Here is a 23,118-nt window from a genome sequence, read left to right on the forward strand (position 1 = left end):
TTCACTGATTCAGCGGTAACAGTTACAAAGGGTACACCACTAGGGCCGAGGCCAAATCTAGATACGCCCGCTATCTAGCGGGAGAGGGGAGGGAGCGTTGGAGGAACCGGATGAAGACGAGTTTCATCGTGATGATGCTCATCGTGATGACCGCAGCTCTCTTCTATGTGATGGTAGTTTAGATGATCGATATCGACTTGTAATGTGAAGACAAACTCGCTACTCGCGGTCTCGAGACTTGTAATATAATGTTCTATCTTTGTTCGGTCTTTTCAATTCGGAGACTAATATGATGAATTGTATTCGGAGACTAATATGATGAATTGTATTCTTCTATTGTATTCGATGAATCTGTTGTTGATGTGTGTTGTCTATATTTTGTCAAATTATACATTTTGTAACCTGTGCAAAAAACAGAAAATAAAAAAATAAAAAAAACCTAATATTCATAATAATGGCGCATCACATGACAGTGCGCCATTAGTATGACAAAGCATACTAATGGCGCATCACTGGTAAGTGCGCCATTAATATGCCATGGTTACTAATGGCGCATCCAGTGGTGGTGCGCCATTAGTATGCCAAAGCACCTGGATATACATGGCCCCTGGGAGGCATACTAATGGCGCACCCTGGCCTATACTAATGGCGCACCCGCGGTGCGCCATTAGTATACCAGATACTAATGGCGCACCAGGTGGTGCGCCATTAGTAAAAATTACTAATGGCGTGCTGTTAATGGTGCACCACAGATGCGCCATTAATGGCCATACTAGGTGCGCCATTAGTAGGGGTTTTTCTAGTAGTGAAACTCACCCCTATGAGGGCATGCATGCACGCACACCCTACCCCTATGAGCAGGTTCGAGCGACTGAGCCAGCACATCATCTTGAGATTGACGAAGTCACCACAGACCCCTTCGTAGTCGATAAGAACGTCTCCTTCCACTGAAGGTATATCGCTGGAAGGCCGGGAATAAATTCAGGAAAATGTGACCACTAATGTCAAGTCAATGTCAAGTTTGGGACTTGAACTCTTGTGGACAGGGGATAGCACGGTCCTGCCCCCGCCACGCCTAGTGCTTTGATGCTTGTGCTCAACCTCTCAATGAAGCCGCTGGCGAAGCAGAGCCGCTTGCCGGCAGCTAGCGCAATGTGCATGCCACCGACGAATGCTCCGGGGCTCGCAGTGAAGAAGCTGAGCAGCACACGCTGAAGCCGGCAATGTCCGACATGTTCTCCCTTCAGGGTGAATGAAATCAACATCCCACTAGATTTCCCGTCAATAAATCTCGAGCTCGAGGTTGAGGTTCGGGAAGGCTCTGATACATCTCCAAGGTATCTATAATTTATGAAGTATTCATGCCATGTTTACAATATTTTTATGGTTTCGGTGCACTTTTATATGACTTCTATATGATTTTCATGGACTAACATATTAACCTAGTGCCACTGTCGGTTGTTGTTTTTTACTTGTTTTGGGTTTTTCAGAAAATCCATACCAAACAAAGTCCAAACACGACAAAACTTTTAGACGATTTTTTGGAACATAAGAGACCCCAAAGCTTCGAGGGAGTACCAGAAGAGCCATGAGGAGGTGACAAGGTACTTGGGTGCGGCTAGGGGGTGGCCGTGCGAAGATATGTTGTGGGCCCCCTGTAGCCCCTCTTCGCGTGATTCTAATGCTGGAATTGTTTATATATTCGGAAACAAAGTTAACCTAGATGAGTTGTTCTGCCGCCGCAAGCCTTTGTTCTGCAGAGATCCCATCTGGAGGCCTTTTCCGGCACCCTTCCGAAGGGGGAAATCATAGTTAGAGGCCATCTTCATCATACCCGCTGTCTCCATGACGAGGAGGGAGTAGTTCATCCTCGGGGCTGAGGGTACGTACCAGTAGTTCTCTCTCTCTCTCTCTCTCTCTCTCTCTCTCTCTCTCTCTCTCTCTCTCTCTCTCTCTCTCTCTCTCTCGTGTTCTTGATTTGGCACGATCTCGATGTACCGCGAGCTTTGTGAGTGTAGTTGGATCATATGGTTTTCCCCTCTCTATCTTGTTGTTGTGATCAATTGAGTTTTTACCTTTGAGGTATCACTATTATTGGATTGAATAAGTTTTGGATTTGAGAACACTTGATGACTTTCTTGCATGTGGATACACGTGGTGACAATGTGGTGTTCTATTTTGATTCACTTGATATATGTTTTGGTATTCAACTTGCAGATTATCGTGACATTGAGGTAATCCATGCATAGGGGTTGATGCACGTTTTCGTCCTACTTTGTCCGATAGAAACTTTGGGGCACTCTTTGAAGTTCGTTGTGTTGGATTGAATATTATGAATCTGAAGTTGTTTGATCCATATCGAATAATCTAAATGGAGGACGCCCGTTCGGTCTATATATCAACGGTAGTTTTGATGATATATATCACTTTTGCGTGTGATTTTCCACCTATTATTTTTGTGCATGCTTCTAGAGAGACTAATTGTGCTTCCCATAATTAGGCCAAACTAGCTAGAAGTAAGGTGCATGGTGGGGGGGGGGGGGGGGGGGTGGATGGAAGATCCACCCGTAGAAAATTTTGATACTCTTTTAAAAGATAATATAATGAGAACCTTGCAATAAAGAGTACATTGATGTCAAAAAAGTGCCAGGCGCACCCCCTGACAGAAGCAGGCTATAGCTGCCCATGTGGGCTTGCACGAATCCTAAAGTTGTATGGATCGAACGGCTGAGCATGTAACTTAGATTTTGTTAAATCTCAATCGACTCAAATTTAACCCGTTGCATATAATGATGAAGTCATTGCTTATGACACGCATCATGGATAGATACATTCAGTTTACTACTGTACTACTACTATATTACGTTATATGTTATCCGCCTCACCAACTCATCTTATCGATCAAATGCTGCATTGCTTCTATCTCTCACTTGAGTTGTACCTGCACGTGTAATAGTCTCCCATCTCGCACGAAGCTTCTCAAGTTCTCACTTGATCCATCCAACAACCTGCTACTTCTGAGTTCTGACTGACAAACATGAAACATCCGTCGTTGCTTTCGTTTGAAGCTCAGCAGCGTCAGCCCAAGTGGTGTGAAAAGGATAAGTTATCGACGGATCCTTTCCTTGGAGAAGAGGCGTGCAGCCCGCCATTGCTGACCATGCACAACCACCACTCTTCCTCGGCCATATAAATACACCAGCTAGCAGCTAACTCGGAGACCACTCAGTAGACGATCAACGAGAAGAGAAGTTTGAGAACCTACGGTGATCGGTCTATCTCATTCTCGAGAGAGCGAATTTTACTTGTTCAGGCCTTCAGGATGTCGCAGCAGACAGCACAGGCGCCGGCGCCGGTGAGGCTCATCACGCGTTCGGCAGCCCGTTCGCGCACCGCGTAGAGGTGGCGCTGACGCTCAAGCGGGTGCCGTACGAGCTGCTCGTGGAGGACCTGGCCAACAAGAGCGACCTGCTGCTCGCCCACAACCCCGTCCACCAGTCGGTGCCCGTCCTCCTCCACGGCGACCGCGCCGTCTGCGAGTCCCTCCTCATCGTCGAGTACGTGGACAAGGCCTTCCACGACGACGACGAGGGGAGGGCGCCACGGCTCCTCCCGGCGGACCACTACGACCGCGCCACAGCCCGCTTCTGGGCTGACTTCATCGCCAACAAGTGCTTGAAGCCGCTGTGGCAGGCGATGTGGACGGACGGCGAGGAGCAGGCGCGGCTGACGAGGGAGACCAAGGAGAGCCTGGGGATCCTGGAAGCACAGCTGGAGGGGAAGAGGTTCTTCGGGGGCGACGCACTCGGTTTCGTCGACCTCGCCGCATGCACGCTGGCTCACTGGCTCGGCGTGCTGGAGGAAGTCACCGGGGGCGGGGTGCGCCTGATGAAGGATGGCGAGTACCCTGCTCTGCGCCGGTGGGCCAAGGAGTACACCTCCGACGAGGTCGTCAGGCGGTCCCTGCCGGACAGGGACGAGCTCGTCGCCTACTTCACCAAAAACAAGGAGAGGTACAGGTCGTCGATGGTCAAGGCAGCAGCGGTGCAGTGAAGCGGTAGTGATGAAGAAGCGACCACATCACAGATGTGCTACAGTCTATAAATAAGCAATGCATTTTTTAGATGCAATAAGCATGTACGTACTATTTTGTTCAACACCATATTCATGCATGGTTTTGGTTTGCCAAACTTCCATCACGGGGTAGAGATTTCGTTTTAGCCGCTTTGTCAGCATGCCTCATGTGTGTTTTCTTCACAACTTCGTCACGAGGGTGTACTAGTCCATTTTGTCCCACATACATTGCATAATTTTCTATTCTGTTTTTTCAAGAGTACACCAAAGACGTACCATATTTTTATAGAAGTGATAAATCATAGTTACAAGAAGTGTGACATGAATGCGCGCAAACGGGTCAATACAGAACACCACTCCAACACCTACGCACACACACATAGGCTAACTTCTCACAAATTGTTGCAAACCACCAACACCGCCACCCGCTTGCCTCCATTCAGCTACTTCTCCTAGTAGCATGCGGGGCTTTCACATCTACAAACCATGCTTGTCTGCCACGTCATTAATCTCCCATCCCAATAACTATTTTTCCCATGCGCGCAACCCTTTCACATCAACAAATCATGCATGGTTGCCCAATCATTTACCATCACATTACAATCAATTTCCATAATTATTCACACCATCAACCTAATTTTTAATGTTTTCAGCCTATCATCCCGGCATCTCACAGGAACGTCTGGGTTATAGTTTATGGATGGTTACGTCAATATAGGTGCCACAAAAAGACATTGAAATCTTGCGACGGGCCGCCTGAATGGGAGTGAGCAAACTAGTCGTGTATATATGCTACTCTGTCTGGGTGCATAGGGCATGCACGTGCTTTTAGATCGACAATTTAACTAACCAAATATGTATAATATGTGTCAGAAAATATATGTTTAGAAACTTGTTCCATAGATGATTCTGGTGATATGATTTTGATATATCGGTTAGTCAAATTGACTACCTAGAAGCACCGTGCATGCCCTATACACCCAGACGGAGGTAGTACATTAATTAGTACTCCCTCCGGTCCTTTTTAATCTGCACTTCTGAGACTCAAGGTGTTTTGGACCATCTCATCCCGTTCATTTTCACCACAAGATTACATATGGGTCTACGATAAATACGACCTGCTGTTGGATGCATTCGTTCCAAAAATTAATGAGGAATGGATGCGAACCATGGCTATCAAAACTCCCCCTCGATGACCACCTCATCTTCTTCTGCCCGGGCACATGAAACAACACCTCGTTTTACTTCGATCCAAGGACAAGTGAAAGAATTTGAAGCATAAGATCATGTAAAAGAACAGAACATGGCCACTCTCCGCAAACAAAATCACATTCCAAATCACCCGCAAAATCTTCAATGTCATCCTATTTAATTGGCCCGTCGAGATTTGGACCGACCATAGATGGATGAGGAAGGTCAGGGGATGAACTGATGAATCCATGGAAGCGATTTGTTTTATAAGAGGACAAGATTTCAAATTGCAATCTCGTTCGCGCAACAATTGGATGAAGAGCTCCAAGAATAGGTTAGAGGATGGATCTAAGGCATAGATGGATTGTCTCGAGGTTTTTTTGATGTTTGGTGTTGGGTTGGGCATGTTTATTCACGTGCTTCCATATTTCATCCACTAGTGTCGGTTGCTACCCAGATGACTCAGTGAGATGTAATGGGAGGCTCACCGGGCAACATCAACTTTAGGAGCGCGCCGTGATACATGATTTGTTGGATGCCCAAGGTCACAGGTGTGGGGAATTGCCGACTCAAAGGGTAGGTCCGATGGGGTGCATGATTAGAATTTTGGTGTAGCGGGAGAGAGAATAAACACTAAAAAGTAATCCATTGATGAGTGGGTCCCACACGGCGAAAGCATTTTAGATGTTGCAATTATGAAAAAACCATTTTCAACATTTTTTAGTTTCAGTTTTTCTAGCGAAGTGGTTTTCTATATATTTTTCCCGGTCTTGTAATAATCCTTCAGGAAATTTAGGCTGGAGCGGTAAAAGACATTGACGGGTTTTACTGGGCGTGATTCGCGTGACATGGGGTCTCTGCGCTCGAGGAAGATGGACGACTGAGATCAGATGGTGGGGGCAATCCGTGGGAGTACCGAATCAACCAATGAGAGTGTGCAGGCCCGCTCTCGCTATCTCCCCCCATGATGTGCTCCGAAAAATTCAGTCCCACGCGGCCAATCTCAATTATCCCGGGCTTTGTCCCACGCCAAGGGTCCGAAATATCCGCGGTTAGAGAGAGAAGGGTTCTTCAAAACTCAAATGAAGAAGAGAGGGACCCAAAGCAACCCAATCTAGAGAGACCCAGATGAAGCCCAGCCAAAGCAGCCACTGTTGTCTTCCTCGTCTCCCCCATCCGCGACTTCCTCTCCCCCGACCACCGTCAGCGCCCCCACCTCCTCTGCCAGATCGACTTGACCAGCTCAGGCCACCACATCCTTCTCCTTCTCTCTGCATCCCTTCCTCCCTCCATCCATCCATCCTCGCGCCCGAATCCCTAGCCAGCGGGCGGCCATGGCGACCGAGCGGCGCAGGCAGGAGATGCAGGCAACATAGCACAAACAACCCCACCACCCCTGCCGCTGCCGGCCACCTCCCCGGCACGCGCACGCGGCCTCCCCCTCCTCCCGCCGTGGCCTCCTCCTTTCACTCCAACCCAACCACAACCCTAGCGGATCTGACTCTCTCCCCTGTTATAGTTAATCTTGTGCTCCCAAAATATCAGACTTGCATGCCGGTTGAGAATATCATGCATGTCGGCAAGGCTGCTGTTGTTGGGGATACACATAACAGGTAGGACCACTAAGGGTTGAAATATCATAAAGCATGGGGTCCACACAATACGTGGGTCCAGATAAATTTCATACAGACATACTATCCACTCGGACAAGCAGCATACTATCCACTCGACCAAGCAGTATACCATCCACTCGGATGACAGTTCACCACTCGACCATACACTCGGATATACGAAGACCAGCAGGCAGCAAAGCAGTCGGCATCATTCTCATAGTGTGGGCTTGATAGTGGGCTGGCATTATGGCATTCATACCCCACTTTGTAACATAGGAGGTGAGGGGGTGTCGCACTCTATAGAAGCCACCCCACCACTAGACTAGGGGGGCTTTTTCTTCCACCTCTCTCTCTTTCTCACCATTAGTCTCAGGACATAGCTCGGGCATGGAGATCCGCTCTCCCCTCTCTCTCTCTCTCAAATACACCATGTAACTCCGTGTTCATGACAGATAAAATAAAGCCTCTCTGGAGCATGAGATGTAGGGTTGTTATCTCCACCATGAGAGGCCCGAACTCGCTAAAACCACCATGTCACCCATTTGCATCTCGATAGATCATGCTCCATTACCTTATACCTTATTATTGTCGGAATCGTTCCCACGACAGCTGTATCTTACTAGCTAAGGAAGGAGGAGATAAGAGCTAGCTGTCTTACTAGAAATCTCTAGTGATGTGAGCTGTGTGGTGAGCTGTAGTAGTAGTCTCTAGTCAAGTGTTAGCTGGCTGTACTACATAGTTTACGTGTGATGTGAGCTGTACAAGTAGCTAGTAAAATCTAGCAGATATTTATCTACCTCAGTCGGTTTGTAGCACTATAAAAGGAGCTGCACCCCCATCGTTGTAAAACAAGCCACGAGGCTCCAAATGAATAAAAAGCTCCACTTGTAGTACAAGTGCATGTGTGTGTAGCATGTATATGCAGCTGCAGTTTACTCCAGTCTTCTCATGTTCGTCCTAGCTACTCTCTGATCCTTTACTTTGATCCTCGGAGAAGCTAACTATCCTGTAGTTTAGCTAACATTTGGTATCAGAGCTTTGATTTATAGATCCTGGAAGCATTGTGGTGCCAGCGGCAGCAAAAAGAGGCATGTCGCTGCAGTGTCCACTGCTCACACGAAACAATTATGCTTCGTGGGCATTGAGGATGCGGGTGATCCTGCAAGCACACAGTGTGTGGGACGCTGTCATCAAGGACGACATAGACGAGCACATGGATAGACAAGCCATCGCGGTCATCTATCAGGGAATCCTGGAGGATGTACTTCTAATGTTGGCTGAGAATGACTCGGCCAAGAAGACATGGGAGGCGCTCAAGGTGATACATATGGGTGCGGAGAGGCGAAACTTCAGACCTTGAAAGGTGATTTTGAGTTGATTCGCATGAAGGAAAGAGAATCAGTGGATGATTTCGCCATGAAGTTGACTACAATTGTCAACAGCATCCGAGCGTTGGGCGAGAAGGTGGAAGACTCCATTATCGTCCGTAAGTTTCTCCGGGTTGTACCTTTTAGAATTTTGCAAATTGCATCCTCAATCGAGCAGTTTGGCGATCTCAAAACTATGACCATAGAGGAGCTCCTTGGTCGTCTCAGAGCTCACGAAAAGAGAATTCGTGGCAGTGGTGACAAGGAAGGTGAGCAGCTCGGTTACTCGATCCGAGTGGGTGGCTGATAACCCAGAAGTGTAGGGGATCGCAACAGTTTTCGATAAGTAAGAGTGTCGAACCCAACGAGGAGCTAAAGGTAGAATTAATATTCTCTCATGTTCTATCGACCACCGATACAACTCTACGCACGCTTGACGTTCGCTTTACCTAGAACAAGTATGAAACTAGAAGTACTTTGTAGGAGTGATAGAAAAGGTTTGCAAGATAATAAAGAACATGTAAATAAAAAGTAGGGGTTGTTTAGACAAAGAAGCAATAAAGTAAATATAGTGAGTGTGGAAAAGTGGTGGTAGGAGTTGTGAAATTGTCCCTAAGCAATTGACTATGTTACTAGACCGGTAATCACTATTGCAATTCTATTTGAGGGAGAGGCATAAGCTAACATATCATCCCTTACTTGGAATTCTATGCACTTTTTGATTGGAACTCTAGCAAGCATCCGCAAATACTAAAGATTCATTAAGGTAAAACCCAACCATAGCATTAAAGTATCAAGTCCCCTTTTATCCCATATGCAAACAACCTACTTACTCGGGTTTGTGTTTCCGTCACTCACGCAACCCACCATAAGCAAATCATAAACGTATTGCAAACCCCACAGCGGGAATCCCTCACGCGTGCGCAACACGGAGGGCACCATTGGACAGCACCAATAATAAAACATGCAACTCAAACCAATCATAGCAATTCATCAATCACCGATAGGACAACGAAAATCTACTCAGACATTATAGGATGGCAACACATCATTGGAAAATAATATGAAGCATAAAGCACCATGTTCAAGTAGAGGGTACAGCGGGTTGCGGGAGGGTGGACCGCTGTATATAGAAGGGGGAAGGTGATGGAGATGTTGGTGAAGATGACGGCGGTGTTAGTGAAGATCGCGGTGATGATGATGGCCCCCGGCAGCGCTCGGGCGCCACCGGAAGCAAGGGGGAGAGAGGCCCCCCTTCTTCTTCTTCTTCCTTGACCTCCTCCCAAGATGGGAGAAGGGTTTCCCCTCTAGTCCTTGGCTCCCATGGCTTGGGAGGGGCGAGAGCCCCTCCGAGATTGGATCTATCTCCCTGTTTCTGCATTTTCTGTTTCTGCCCGTTCACCGTTTCCTTTATATCTGGAGATCCGTAACTCCGATTGGGGTGAATCTTTCATCCAAATTTTTCTCATAAAATTATCTTTCTTGCGGCAAAAGTAGAGCCTCAACCTCCTTACGGGTGGCCCACGAGAGTGCAGGGCGCGCCTAGGGGTAGGGGGCGCGCCCCCTGTCTCGTGGCCACCTCAGACACTGTTTTACGTTGATTCTTCCTCCGGAAAATCCCAAATATTCCAAAATAATTCTCCGTCCATTTTTATCCTGTTTGGATTCCGTTTGATATTGGTTTTCTGCGAAACATAAAACATGCAACAAAGAGGAACTGGCACTGGGCACTGGATCAACATGTTAGTCCCAAAACATAGTATAAAAATAAAGTATATAAAAGTTGAATAATATTGGCATGGAACAATCAAAAATTATAGATACGACGGAGACGTATCAGCATCCCCAAGCTTAATTCCTGATCGTCCTCGAGTAGGTAAATGATAAAAAGATAATTTTTGATGTGGAATGCTAACTAGCATAATCTTGATCATATGTCTAATCATGGCATGAATATTAAGACACGAGTGATTCGAAGCAATAGTCTGTCATTTGACATAAAATAATAATACTTCAAGCATACCAACCAAGCAATTATGTCTTATCGAAATAACATAGCCAAAGAAAGCTCATCCCTACGAAATCATATAGTCTGGCTATGCTCCATCTTCGTCACACAAAATGCTCCCATCATGCACAACCCCGATGACGAGCCGAGCAATTGGTTCATACTTTTTAACGCGCTTCAGCTTTTTCAACTCTTACGAAATACATGAGCGCAAGCCATGGACATAGCACTATGGTGGTCTATTGTGGTGGTTGTGAGGATAAAAAGTGGGAGAAGATAGTCTCACATCAACTAGGCGTATCAACGGGCTATGGAGATGACCATTAATAGACATCAATTTGAGTGAGTAGGGATTGCCATGCAATAGATGCACTAGAGCTATAAATATATGAAAGCTCAACAAAAGAAACTAAGTGGGTGTGCATCCAACTTGCTTGCTCACGAAGACCTAGGGCATTTTGAGGAAGCCCATCATTGGAATATACAAGTCAAGTTCTATAATGAAAAATTCCAACTAGTATATGAAAGTAACAACATAGGAGACTCTCTATCATGAAGATCATGGTGCTACTTTGAAGCACAAGTGTGGAAAAAGATATAGTAGCAATTGTCCCTTCTCTTTTTTCTCTCAGTATATATTTTTCTCCTTTTTTCCTTTTTTTCTTTTCTTTTCTTTTTTTCTTTCTCCTTTTTTTTCTTTTTCTTTTTTTCTTCTTTGTGGGCTTCTTTGGCCTCTTTTATTTTTATGAAGTCCGAAGTCCCATCCCGACTTGTGGGGGATAGTCTTCGTCATCCTTTCCTCACTGGGACAATGCTCTAATAATGAAGATCATCACACTTTTATGGATTTACAACTCAAGAATTACAACTCAAAGCTAGAAAAAAATATGACTCTATATGAAGGCCTCCGGCGGTGTACCGGAATATGCAATGAATCAAGAGTGATATGTATGAAAATTATGAAGGTGGCCTTGCCACAAATACGATGTCAACTACATGATCATGCAAAGAGCAATATGACAATGATGAAACGTGTCATAATAAACGGAACGGTGGAAAGTTGCATGGCAATATATCTCGGAATGGCTATGGAAATGCCATATAGGTAGGTATGATGGATGTTTTGAGGAAGGTAAATAATGGGTTTATGCTACCGGCGAAAGTTGCGCGGTAAAATAGAAACTAGCAAAGTGGAAGGATGAGTGTGCGTATATCCATGGACTCACATTAGTCATAAAGAACTCATATACTTATTGCAAAAGTCTACTTAGCCCTCGAAGCAAAGTACTACTACACATGCCCCAAGAGGGATAGATTCGTAGGAAAAGACCATCGCTCGTCCCTGACTGCCACTCATAAGGAAAGCAATCAAAGAGCACCTCATGCTCCAACTTCGTTACATAACGGTTCACCATACGTGCATGCTACGGGACTTGCAAACCTCAACACAAGTATTTCTCAATTTCACAATTACTCAACTAGCACGACTCTAATATCACCACCTTTATATCGCAAAACTATTGCAAGGAATCAAACATATCATATTCAGTGATCTACAAGTTTATGTAGGATTTTATGACTAACCATGTGAATGACCAATTCCTGTCATCTCTCCAAATTGATATAAATGAAGCAAGAGAGTTTAATTATTTCTACAAAAGATATGCCCATGCTCTAACAAATATATGTGAAGTAAAAGAGTATTCTACAAATGGCGGATTTCTATGTAAAGAGAAACAGGCAATCCAAACTTCAAATGATATAAGTGAAGCACATGAAGCATTCTATAAAGCCATACTCAAAAGATTTAAGTGAAGTGCAATGAGAATTTCTATAAATCAACCAAGTACTATCTCATACCAGCATGGTGCATAAAAGAAAAGTGAAAACTAAATGCAAAACACGCTCCAAAACTTGCACATAATGCATAAACGAAACGAATACAAAAACATACCGATACTAGTTGAAGAAAGAGGGGATGCCTTCCAGGGCATCCCCAAGCTTAGACGCTTGAGTCTCCTTGAATATTTACTTGGGGTGCCTCGGGCATCCCCAAGCTTTAGCTCTTGCCTCTCGTCCTTTTCCTCATATCGAGACCTCCTCGTTTAGACACTTCATCCACACAAAACTTCAACAGAAAACTCGGTAAGATCCGTTAGTATAATAAAGCAAATCATCACTCTAAGTACTGTAGCAAACCAATTCTTTTTTTTTGCATTGTGACTACTTTAAAATAGCTTTTTCATGGCTTAATACACTGATATAAATTGATAGATTCATCAAAACAAGCAAACTATGCATCAATAGAATCTGTCAAAAACAGAACAGTCTGTAGCAATCTGAACATCCACCATACTTCTGGTACCCCAAAAATTCTACCAAAATTAGGAAAACTAAAAAATTTGTATAGCAAGACACTGCAAAAGAAATCAAAACCATTTCACTTTCCAGTTAAAAATGTAAAATCGAGCACTACAGCAAAAGTTTCTGTCCTGCACCGTACAAACCAACAAGCACTATGAACATCCTAAAGGCAAACCTTGGCACATTATTTTTATAATACAGTGGAATTGTACAAGGGGATAATTATTTTTGTTGAAAAGTTTCTGTAATCAAGATTCACAAAGTTTCCGTGAGCATGAACAAAGTTTAAGGCTAGCTCCCACTTCAACAATGCTTGTCTTTCTCACTTTCACTTTCCTTTTTGAAAAGTTTTTAGGTTCCCCTCTTTTTTTGTTTTTAAACTATATAAAAGCACTCAACAAAAATAAATGAATCTCTAAAACTTCCGGGTTGTCTCCCTGGCAGCGCTTTCTTTAAAGCCATTAAGCTAGGGATATAGTGCTCAAGTAATGGATCCACCCGGATCCTAAGGTGTATCAAAGCCAATTTTAATTAACAATGATTTGTAATTTAGTAGTGAGCACAAAGTAACATATATCATGCAACAAAGAAGTCTAACTCTCCTCCTATGCATCAGCATGTCATAAAAGAACAATTCATGGGCACATAGTAAAGGCCAATGCATAGTATACGCAGTTTCTTGCAATTTCATAGTATGGGCAACATAGAGAGGTGGAGAAAGAGTTCCTCCCTCATAATAATTGCAAGTAGGAGCAGCAAGAACATGCATATTATATCTATCAAAATCATCATGTGCAACGGTAAAATGCAACCCATCAATATAATCCTTAGTAAGCACAAACTTCTCTGATAAAGTGTAGTAGGGAGAATTAAAAAAGATAATAGGACTATCATGCGTGGGTGCAATAGCAACAATTTCATGTTTAACATAAGGAACTATAGCAAGTTCATCTCCATAAGCATAATTCATATTGGCATCTTGGCCACAAGCATAGCAAGCATCATCAAAAAGGGATATTTCAATAGAATCAACGGGATCATAGCAATCATTATAGCAATAATCCTTCGGTAAGCATGAAGGGGAATTAAATAATGTATGAGTTGGAGGGTTACTCTCATTAGAAGCTGGGCACGGGTAGCTAATCCGCTCTTCCTCCTTTTGTTCTTCGCTCTCCTCATCATCGTTTTCATCCAATGAGCTCAAAGTTTCATCAATTTCTTCTTCCATAGTTTTCTGCAAAATATTAGTCTCTTCTTGGACATCGTTGACTTTCTTCATAAAAGCATTAATATAGTAATTGTATTCATCATTTTCATAGCAATATCCAAGTATAGCAAGATTTCCCGGCCTATAACCATCATCATCAAAAGATTCATACTTTTCAAACAAAGCTTCAACATCACAGGCAGCCTTAAAAGCAACAAATTCTTCTATTTGTTCCACATCATAGTAATCATATATACCATTAGCATTGGAAGCTAAGGTTTCATTATCGTTAAATTTGCATGAAAAGGGGAGGTGTGGAGCCTCCATCCTAGAGCAACGAGTAATATCATATCTCAAGCATAGATTCCAGGCATACCAACGCAACATAATAAATTGATCCCATAATAGATTCCCTTTTTGTGTCGAGCGATAATCCCTAAAGTATTCACGTTGATCCAACGTGTCTCCCATTATAAAGTTGAATGGGGCTTTCTCAGGATTATCAAAGTAGTACATAATATCTTTCACATAATGAGAATCGGGGGTTTTAGGTGTTACCCCATCTACATGAGTAGAAAGTACCGCCAATTTTTTTGGTATTTTGTGTTCCATATCCATAACTAAAGATAGAGAACAACTAAGAAGAGCAAATAAAAATTACTTAGTGATAAAGAAAACTAGGACACACGAGAATATTCACCCCACACTATGACTCCCCGGCAACGGCGCCAGAAAAAGGTCTTGATAACCCACAAGTGTAGGGGATCGCAACAGTTTTTGATAAATAAGAGTGTCAAACCCAACGAGGAGCTAAAGGTAGAATAAATATTCCCTCAAGTTCTATCGACCACTGATACAACTCTACGCACGCTTGACGTTCGCTTTACCTAGAACAAGTATGAAACTAGAAGTACTTTGTAGGAGTGATAGGAAAGGTTTGCAAGATAATAAAGAACATGTAAATAAAAAGTAGGGGCTGTTTAGATAAAGAAGCAATAAAGTAAATATAGCGAGTGTGGAAAAGTGGTGGTAGGAGTTGTGAAATTGTCCCTAAGCAATTGACTATGTTACTAGACCGGTAATCACTATTGCAATTCTATTTGAGGGAGAGGCATAAGCTAACATATTATCCCTTACTTGGAATTCTATGCACTTATGGTTGGAACTCTAGCAAGCATCCGCAAATACTAAAGATTCATTAAGGTAAAACCCAACCATAGCATTAAAGTATCAAGTCCCCTTTTATCCCATACGCAAACAACCTACTTACTCGGGTTTGTGTTTCCGTCACTCACGCAACCCACCATAAGCAAATCATAAACGTATTGCAAACCCCACAGCGGGAATCCCTCACGCGTGCGCAACACGGAGGGCACCATTGGACAGCACCAATAATAAAACATGCAACTCAAACCAATCATAGCAATTCATCAATCACCGATAGGACAACGAAAATCTACTCAGACATCATAGGATGGCAACACATCATTGGAAAATTATATGAAGCATAAAGAACCAAGTTCAAGTAGAGGGTACAGCGGGTTGCGGGAGAGTGGACCGCTGGATATAGAAGGGGGAAGGTGATGGAGATGTTGGTGAAGATGACGGCGGTGTTGGTGAAGATCGCGGTGATGATGATGGCCACCGGCAGCGCTCCGGCGCCACCGGAAGCAAGGGGGAGAGAGGCCCCCTTCTTCTTCTTCTTCCTTGACCTCCTCCATAGATGGGAGAAGGGTTTCCCCTCTGGTCCTTGGCTCCCATGGCTTGGGAGGGGCGAGAGGCCCTCCGAGATTGGATCTATCTCCCTGTTTCTGCGTTTTCTGTTTCTGCCCCTTCTCCGTTTCCTTTATATCTGGAGATCCGTAACTCCGATTGGGGTGAATCTTTCGCCCAGATTTTTCTCATAAAATTAGCTTTCTTGCGGCAAAAGTAGAGTCTCAACCACCTTACAGGTGGCCCACGAGAGCCCAGGGCGCGCCTAGGGGTAGGGGGCGCGCCCCCTGTCTCGTGGCCACCTCGGACACTGTTTCGCGTTGATTCTTCCTCCAGAAAATCCCAAATATTCCAAATTAATTCTCCGTCCGTTTTTATCCCGTTTGGATTCCGTTTGATATTGGTTTTCTGCGAAACATAAAACATGCAACAAAGAGGAACTGGCACTGGGCACTGGATCAATATGTTAGTCCCAAAAAATAGTATATAAAGTTGCCAATAGTATATAAAGTTGAATAATATTGGCATGGAATAATCAAAAATTATAGATACAACGAAGACGTATCAGTGACTCAAGATAAAAAATATGGAGGCGGTGAATCATCGTCATCGTGTAACAACAACAGTAGTAGTCGTGAGGGCTACGGTGGCCGTGGTCGCGGTCGCGGTCGCGGCCGGCAAGGCAACTGCGGTCCTGGCCGTGGCAGAGGAGGCCGTGGTCACAGGACAAATAGGTTCCGCGACAAGAGCAATATTGAGTGCTTCAACTGTGGTATTTTCGGACACTACTCTTCTGAGTGTCGTAAACCACGTTGTGCTCGTGGCGAGGAAGTGCACCTCGCACAGGCTCAAGATGACGAGCCTGCTTTGCTCCTTTCGGCATGCGTGGAGGAGGTGTCTGACATGGTCATGCTGAATGAAGACAAGGTGATTCCCGCGGTAGGGTCTATGGATAACAGTGCCAAGTGGTACCTCGACACAGGAGCTAGTAACCACATGACGAGACGCATGGAGGTGTTCAACGAGTTTGACACTTCAGTGCGAGGTACTGTCCGGTTCGGCGACGACTCCAACGTGGCGATATGTGGGCGCGGAACTATATTATTTGAGTGCCAAACTAGGGAGCATCGTGTCCCCACCAACGTATATTACATCCCGAGTATGAGAAGCAACATATTGAGCCTTGGCCAGCTGGATGAGAATGGTTGCAGAATGGTTCTTGAGGATGGATTTATGTGCATCTACGACCGCCACGGCAAGATATTGGCTAAAGTGAAGCGGACAAGGAACAGGTTATACGTACTCAACCTGAACCTGACACAGCCTGTGTGTCTTTTGGCATGCATGAAGGAAGATGCATGGCTATGGCATGGACGTTTTGGGCATCGCAATTTTCAAGCTCTACATAACTTAGCACACCACGGAATGGTCGAAGGTATGCCCCTCATTCAACATGTTAATTAGATTTGTGATGGATGCATCATTGGCAAGCAACGAAGTGCGCCGTTTCCGGCGGCAGCATCCTACCGAGCAGACAGACCGCTGCAACTTGTGCATGGAGATTTATGCGGCCCAATAACGCCAGCAACACCAGGAGGTAAAAAATATTTCTTATTGGTTGTTGATGATCATAGTAGATATATATGGGTTGCTTTTCTCAAAAACAAAGACGAAGCTTTTGCTGCATTCAAGAAGATAAAAGTTGGTGCCGAAGTGGAGGCGAACGCTAAGCTGAAGGCGTTCCGCACTGACCGAGGAGGAGAATTTACCTCTCATGAGTTTCACGAGTATTGTGACAACTTGGGCATCAAGAGGTTCCTCACCGCGCCATATTCCCCACAACAGAATGGTGTGGTGGAGCGACGAAATCAGACGTTGGTTTCCATGGCAAGAAGCTTGTTGAAAAGCATGGGAATGCCCGGAAGCTTTTGGGGATAAGCCGTGTCAACAGCGGTTTATCTACTAAACCGTTCACCAACAAAGAGCGTCGTCGGCTAGACACCATATGAAGCTTTCTACGGTAAGAAACCGAGTGTGCGACATCTTCACATCTTTGGCTGTATTGGGCATGTCAAGGTGGTGCAACCACATGTGAAGAAGCTCGCTGATCGCAGCATGCCAATGGTGTTCATCAGTTATGAGGCTGGTACAAAGGCATATTGTATGTATGATCCGGTGCTAAAAAGGCTGCATGTCTCAAGAGATGTGGTGTTTGAAGAAAACAAACCATGGACATGGGAGTCCATGTCAGGTGAAGATTCAAATAATCTTGGTGATGAATTTATAGTATATTATCCACCTCACATTGATGCAGGAAATAACATGGTGCCGCAAGGTACAACGAGCGACTACGATAGTTCTCCTAGCTCCCCGAGCGGGGCAAGTACTAGTGGTACAGGAGTTATACCAAACACACCAACAACAACAACCGGTGGTACAAGTGATGAGGTTAGCACACCTTCTGGTGTCACGGAGAGCGGTGTGGCATACTACACGTCTACACCACCAAAGCGTGTCCGTCCCCTTTTGGACGTGTACAACGAGTCAACAGAGGTTAGGGACAATTATTCTGGTCTCTGTTTAATAGCTATGGAAGAGCCAACAAATTTTGAGGAGGCCAACAAGCATGCATGTTGGAGGCGTGCAATGGAAGAAGAGCTTGGTTCCATTGAGAGGAATGGGACTTGGGAACTTGTTAATCTACCACCTGGACAAATACCCATAGGTTTGAAATGGGTATTAAAAGTAAAGAAAAATTCACAGGGTGCTATTATCAAGTACAAAGCACGCCTAGTTGCTAAAGGCTATGTGCAAAGGCAAGGAGTTGATTGTGATGAAGTTTTTGCACCGGTTGCACGAATCGAAACAGTGCGACTTCTGATAGCTTTGGCAGCTCAAGAAGGACGGGAGGTGCATCACATGGATGTAAAGTCTGCTTTCCTTAATGGCGACTTGGAGGAAGATATATATGTGATGCAAACCACTCGGTCATGAACAAGAAGGTAACGAGGACAAGGTTATAAAGCTCAAGAAAGCATTATATGGGCTTCATCAAGCACCAAGAGCATGGTATGCCAAACTTGATAAAAGCCTAGTGCCACTCGGGTTTGAGAGAAGCCCCGCTGAGCATGAGTGGCCTCGGATTATTAAGATATTATTTGGGGACTGAAGTACAACAGAAAGATGAAGAAATTCTCTTGTGTCCATCATCTTATGCATCAAAAATATTGGAGCGGTGTGGGCTTGCTAATTACAACCCGTCCCAGACACCGATGGAAGCGAGACAGAAATTGAGTAAATCAAGCAAGTGTCCTCTGGTTGATAAGACGGACTACCGCAGTATTGTTGGAAGTCTTCGACATTTGGTAAATACTAGACCGGACATAGCATATGCGGTTGGAATTGTAAGTCGCTACATGGAAACACCAACCGAAGAGCATATGGCTGCAGTGAAGCAAATCTTGAGGTATATCCAGGGTACAATTAATTTTGGATGTCGTTATGTGAGAAAGGGCTTTGAAAAATCTAGTCTCGTGGGCTATAGTAATAGCGACATGGCTGGAGATGTTGATGCCCGGAAGAGTACTACTGGCACTATATTTTTTCTTGGTCCAAATTTGCTAACCAGGGCATCCTAGAAACAAAAGACGATAGCATCATCGTCATGTGAGGCGGAGTATATTGCTGCTACTACAACAGCTTGTCAAGGCATCTGGCATGGACGCTTGCTGAATGAATTGAAAATGCGATCAGATAACAAGGTTACACTGAGAGTGGACAACAAATCAGCAAGTGCATTATGCAAGAATCCAGTTTATCACGACAGGAGCAAGCACATAGATACAAGATACCACTTCATACGTGAGTGCGTAGAAGATGGTAAAATCGAGATGGAGTACGTTGCAACCAACGATGAACTTACGGATATTCTCACTAAACCGCTCGGTAGACTGAAGTGCTTGGAAATGAGAGATCAAATCGGCATACAAAATCTCAAGGAGCAACAAGATTAGGGGGGTGAATGTTACAGTTAATCTTGTGCTCCCAAAATATCAGACTTGCATGCCGGTTGAGAATATCATGCATGTCAGCAAGGCTGTTGTATCTTACTAGCTAAGGAATGAGGATATAAGAGCTAGCTGTCTTACTAGAAATCTCTAGTGAGGTGAGGTGTGTGGTGAGCTGTAGTAGTAGTCTCTAGTCAAGTGTTAGCTGGCTGTACTACATAGTTTACGTGTGATGTGAGCTGTACAAGTAGCTAGTAAGATCTAGTAGATATTTATCGACCTCAGTCAGTTTGTAGCACTATAAAAGGAGCTGCACCCCCATCATTGTTATAAACGTGAAACAGTTTGAGGGAAGACGCCTCTCAAGGGACGATCGGCTCATATATTTATAAGAGAGTTATAAATCTTGGAGACCAAAAAATAAACGCTATACGCGTATATGTACAACCGTATGCAAATAGAATACGCGAGATTAGCTATACAAAGTTGTACGCTAACATCCTTCTGCAGTTTGTGCGTCGGTCGAACGCATAAACTGTACCGAAAGTCCAAGAAGAGCTGAGCCGGTAAGCCCATCGTCATGATATCGGCAAACTACTATGAGGGTGGCACATGAAGAACCCGAATCTGACCGAGAGACACCTTCTCGTGGAAGAAGTGGATTTTGATCTCGATGTGCTTCGTGCGTCGATGCTGGACCGGATTACATGCCATGTAAACAGCACTAACGTTATCACAGAAGACAACTGTGGCGGACGGAAGAGGACGATGAAGCTCAAGGAGAAGTTGGCGAAGCCAGCAGCACTCAGCCACGACATGTGGCACGGCTCTATACTCGGCCTCGGCACTGGAGCGAGGCACCATGACCTGGCGTTTGGAGGACCAAGACACCAGGTTGTCACCAATGTAGACATAGTAGCCAGAGGTAGAGCGTTGGGTGTCGGGGCAGCCGGCCCAATCCACGTTAGAGTAGGCAGTAAGCGAGGCGGCCGGTGTGGAGTGGAGCTGTTGACCAAGGTCGAGGGTGCCACGAACATAGCGAAGAATCCACTTGACGAGGTTGAGATGCGGTTCCTGGGGAGCATGCATGTAGAGGCACGCTTGCTGGACAACATGTGCAATGTCGGGGCGAGTGAGCGTCAAGTACTGAAGGGCCCCGGCAAAACTCCGGTACTCCGTGGCATCAGTGACGAGGGGACCCTCGTCAGCGGAGAGCTTGCAACGGGTGTCAATGGGCATGACACACGGGTTGCAATCCATCATGCCAGCATGTTGAAGAAGGTCGATGGCATACTGGCGCTGCGAGAGAAGCATCCCGGAAGCAGACCGAGAGACCGAGATCCCGAGGAAGTAAGTCAAGTCCCCGAGATCGGTGATGGAGAACTCCCGGTGAAGATGGTCGGTGATGTGCTGGAGAAGCTCGATGCTGGACGCGGTGAGGATGATGTCGTCCATGTAGAGAAGCAGGTAGGCCATCGCAGAGCCACGCCGAAGCATGAACAGAGACACGTCGCTCTGGGAAGCCACAAAGCCCAGTCGATGAGCGTGATGAGCTAACCACTGGTACCATGCACGGGGTGCCTGCTTGAGTCCATAGAGGGACTTGTGGAGCAGGCAGACATTGTGAGAGGACGTGTAGGGTCAATGAAGCCGGGCGGCTGCTCACAGTGAACCACCTCGTCGAGATCGCCATGGAGAAAGGCGTTCTTGACGTTCAACTGATGAACCGGCCAAGCATGTGAGACGGTGATGCTGAGCACAACGCGGATCGTGGCCGGCTTGATGACGGGACTGAGAGTCTCGTCGTAGTCAATGCCAGGCTACTGCGAGAATCCAGGGACCACCCACCGTGCCTTGTACCGAGCGAGAGCACCGTCAGCACCGAACTTGAGCTTGAAGATCCACTTCCCTAAAACAATGTTAGCACCAACCGGTCTAGGAACAAGATTCCAGGTGCGGTTCTGAAGGATAGCATCATACTCCTCGGTCATGGCAGCACGCCAAAGAGGATCCTGGAGAGCAGAGCAATATGTTTTGGGAATTGGAGAGATATTGGAGTGTTCAGCCGAAAGATTAAGTTTATCAATGGGATGAAAAATACCACGCTTGGCGCGAGTGAGCATGGTGTGAGTGTTGGTGGAGGAAGCGGTGCTGCTGCGAGAGCGACGAGGTGGGGGAGGGGGTGGTGGTGGTTGTGGACAAGTAGAATGGGTGGGAGACGCAGACGGGGGCGGCGCGGGTGAGGCGGGCGGTGTGGCGGTCAACGTCGGGGTGGAAGGCCCCGAGCCATGCATGGCAGGCTGGGCCGAGGAGGCTGGCGCCATGTTGGGCTGGCCTGCGAGAGGCGTGACGACCACGGGAGCCGGCTGCGTGGCAACCAAGTATAGGAGAAAATCGAGATCGTCCGGAGACTGAGTGGTGCGAGTGGTGGCGAATGGAAAGGTGTGTTCGTCAAAAACGACATGTTGCGAGATGATGATGCGGCGTGACGTTAAGTCGAGGCATTGATAGCCGTGATGTGATGCAGGATACCCAAGAAAGACGCATGCGGTGGAGCGAGGGGCGAGTTTGTGAGGTGCTGTGGCGGACTGGTTAGGGTAGCATAGGCACTCGAAGAGACGGAGGTCGGAGAAGGAGGACGGTTTTTGGTAGAGGAGGGTATACGAAATCCGGAAGTCCAAGGCTTGGCTTGGACGGTGATTAAGCAGGAAGCTTGTGACGGCAAGGGCCTCGGCCCAGTACGCAGGACGCATATAAGCTTGGAACATCAAGGTGCGAGTAATGTCGTTGAGCGTGCGAAGTCGCGTTCGGCCTTGCCGTTTTGAGGGGAGGTGTACGGGCAGGACATGCGGAGGTGTATGCCGTTGCGTGCAAGAAACTAGATGAAGGTAGAGTTAACAAACTTGGTAGCATTGTCGGTCTGGAAGGACATGACGGGGAGGTTGAATTGTGTGTGTGCACATGCGACAAAGTTGACGAGAATATCACATGTGTCGGATTTCCGGTGAAGGGGAAACATCCACATAAAATGAGTAAAATCATCAACAATGACAAGGTAATATTTGAAACCAGAATTACTAGCAACAGGTGATGTCCATAAATCGCAATGAAGTAATTGGAATGGAACAACACAAATTGTTGATGATCTAGAAAAGGTAAACGCACGTGCTTGCCAAGTTGACATGCATGACACACTTGAGTACTTTTATTACATGGAATAGCAAATTCTAAATATAAATGTGACATAGAGTCATGACCGAGATGTCCTAAGCGACGATGCCAGAGCTCCAATGCGGTGGTGGTCGCGACGAGTCCAAATGGAGATATGGTGGGGTTGGTGTTGGCGTTGAACTTGTAGAGCGGTCCAGGGCTACTGCAGCGAATGATCTCGCGCCGAGTGTGCAGATCCTTAATAGAAAAACCACATGGGTCATATTCGACAGAAACAAAATTATCGATGGTAAATTTACGAGTGGAAAGGAGATTTTTGATAATATCTGGAACAACAAGAACATTGTTGAGGTAAAAGGTGTGGCTAGGTGTGTGGAGAGTGACGTGGCCGGTGGCGGTGATA

At 45.7% G+C, this 23,118-nt stretch overlaps 1 pseudogene; it reads left to right on the forward strand.

The window, feature by feature from the left end:
- The first annotated feature begins 3,322 nt into the window (after nt 1–3,322).
- Nucleotides 3,323–4,220, forward strand: LOC123082960 (probable glutathione S-transferase; annotated as a pseudogene).
- The last annotated feature ends 18,898 nt before the right edge of the window (nt 4,221–23,118 follow it).

The sequence above is a fragment of the Triticum aestivum genome, chromosome 4A, assembly GCF_018294505.1.
Source record: "Triticum aestivum cultivar Chinese Spring chromosome 4A, IWGSC CS RefSeq v2.1, whole genome shotgun sequence".
Classification (NCBI taxonomy): Eukaryota; Viridiplantae; Streptophyta; class Magnoliopsida; order Poales; family Poaceae; genus Triticum; species Triticum aestivum.